Source organism: Schistocerca piceifrons, unplaced genomic scaffold (assembly GCF_021461385.2).
Source record: "Schistocerca piceifrons isolate TAMUIC-IGC-003096 unplaced genomic scaffold, iqSchPice1.1 HiC_scaffold_1393, whole genome shotgun sequence".
NCBI classification, from domain to species: Eukaryota; Metazoa; Arthropoda; class Insecta; order Orthoptera; family Acrididae; genus Schistocerca; species Schistocerca piceifrons.
The window spans coordinates 22,501-25,000 of record NW_025727228.1 but is presented as its reverse complement, the minus strand read 5'-3'; the positions used below and the strand labels follow the sequence as shown (position 1 = coordinate 25,000).

At 56.1% G+C, this 2,500-nt stretch overlaps 1 non-coding gene across 1 annotated transcript in view; it reads left to right on the top strand.

Annotated features, from left to right (window-relative positions):
* The first annotated feature begins 2,375 nt into the window (after window positions 1-2,375).
* LOC124733421 overlaps window positions 2,376-2,500 on the top strand; it is a 1,909-nt gene continuing 1,784 nt past the window's right edge. The window contains exon 1 of the ribosomal RNA XR_007008988.1: window positions 2,376-2,500. This exon is cut by the window's right edge and continues 1,784 nt beyond it. This is a non-coding gene — a ribosomal RNA (small subunit ribosomal RNA).

The window sequence follows — 2,500 nt, the reverse complement described above, 5'->3', positions numbered from 1 at the left end:
TATGTTGTACCTTAACCTAACCTATGTTGTACCTTAACCTAACCTATGTTGTACCTTAACCTAACCTATGTTGTACCTTAACCTAACCTATGTTGTACCTTAACCTAACCTATGTTGTACCTTAACCTAACCTATGTTGTACCTTAACCTAACCCATGTTGTACCTTAACCTAACCCATGTTGTACCTTAACCTAACCCATGTTGTACCTTAACCTAACCCATGTTGTACCTTAACCTAACCCATGTTGTACCTTAACCTAACCCATGTTGTGCCTCAACCTAACCCATGTTGTGCCTCAACCTAACCCATGTTGTGCCTCAACCTAACCCATGTTGTGCCTCAACCTAACCCATGTTGTGCCTCAACCTAACCCATGTTGTGCCTTAACCTAACCCATGTTGTGCCTTAACCTAACCCATGTTGTGCCTTAACCTAACCCATGTTGTGCCTTAACCTAACCCATGTTGTGCCTTAACCTAACCCATGTTGTGCCTTAACCTAACCCATGTTGTGCCTTAACCTAACCCATGTTGTGCCTTAACCTAACCCATGTTGTCGCCTTAACGTAACCCACGTTGTCGCCTAAACCTGCTCTGTAATTGTTATACGACTCGTTCAATTACTGTAGTGTTGCCCACCCGCAACCCTCGCAATATAGTTCGCTACTCGCACTGCCCGCACCCCTGTGTATCGCTTCATGTTAAACACCTTGCAAGTCTTGCTCACTTTCCACATGCTCCTGCTGTACACTGTAATGTGGATGGCAGCAGGACGTACATGCCGCCCCTCCCCACGTCCCCACCTTGCCCCCTGCCTTCGCAAGCTGGTTGGTGAGAAGTTTGCATGTTCAATGCCCTTCGCATGCGACGTACTCAGGCTACGTTGTGGTGCGGCCTGTGTCAACTGTCCGCTGATGTCGTACGCGTGAACCACAATCTGTACTGCACATTCGTCCTTATGTACTGAATGATACATCGTGGCACATGTGTGACCGCACAACGACTGCGCCCAAAAACGGCGGACCATACAGTGCAAATATTGTGCACGCAGCTACGTGTCGTCTCCCTATGAGAGCTGGATTGCAGTGTGGTACGCCATAGAGACGTGTGGGAGGAACGGACGCCGTGGATGGCGATCAGCATGAGCTGTCTGTTGATGTATTCGGACCTAGTCGTCTCTCCTCACACACCGTGATGGCATGGTGCACCGCGTTCCATATCTGCGACATGCTACAGAGGCCGGTTGACAGTCGTTCGAGCAATGGACATCGCATACGTACGGGGGCCACCTTCCACGTATTGTCTAGGCGTGCACATTTTGTTGCGTGTATGTGGGCAGACGTAGTGTGGCGTGACACCTGACACAGGCATGCAATAATCGTTGAAGTTGCAAATGGCGATGGACGCCTGCGTTTTCTGGTGAAGTTACGCAAATGAACAAATGGTAACCTGTTGTGGTGCGGTTGTTCTCGCTAGGGGTGAATCGGTGATGGCGACGATAGGTTGAGGTACTAACCGGTTGTTCCAGCGATACCCACCATGCCGACGAAACTGAACGGCATCTGGGTGTGAAGCGATACGCGGCGGTGGCTGGGTGGGACCGTCCCCGGCCGGTGAGGGGGCGCCTCCCGGCGTGCTGGCCGCGCGGTGCGTGGGCGCACGCGCTACAGCCGGCTGGTGGGGGCGGCCAGTGGCAGGCGCGCCGGCCGACGGACGCGGCAGGCGTCGCAGCTGCGCGCCGGCGCACCCTGCGCGCGGCGCCGTGCGGCCAAAGTAGGTCCTCGCGGGCCCGGTGCGAAGCGCGGTGGACATCTTCAGTGTGCTGGTCCGATTGAGGACTGTGTGCGTTGAGGATGCGCCGCCGCCCGGCGCTCGGCGCCGCGACGCCGTCTGCTGCTCGGTCGCCCCAGCGGTTCTCGCTGGTGGTTTGTATCGCAGCTGTGCGGATGTGTTGGCGCGTGCGCTGTGCTGGGAGAGTTCGCTTCGGCACCCAAGTGGGGCTTTTGTCCTTCTGTGGCGCTGGCGTTGGAGCTGCCGGTCACCGTAGGTGGCGCGTGTTGTCTCCCGCCGGCAATGCCACGACAGCACGCTCCCGGGCCTCTGTCGGCAGCGGCAAGCTCAGTTGGGAGCACGGGTGGTCGCACCGAAAGCGTCTACTCGCCTAACTCCGGGCGATTGCGCCTCTCTCGAACCCGACCAAGTACTTGGGACGGCGCTGCGCGCCGCCGGGACCTGAGAGGGTTTCGAGGTGTATTGTGCAGGGGAGCTCAGCCTCCTCCTGTTTGCAGAATGATTGAGCGGACGCTTGCGTGTTCGCGCGGGCCCCCGGGACACACTCCCGGGCGGCCGGCTGCTCAGCTCTAGTTGACGCAGCTCCCTGGTTGATCCTGCCAGTAGTCATATGCTTGTCTCAAAGATTAAGCCATGCATGTCTCAGTACAAGCCGCATTAAGGTGAAACCGCGAATGGCTCATTAAATCAGTTATGGTTCCTTAGATC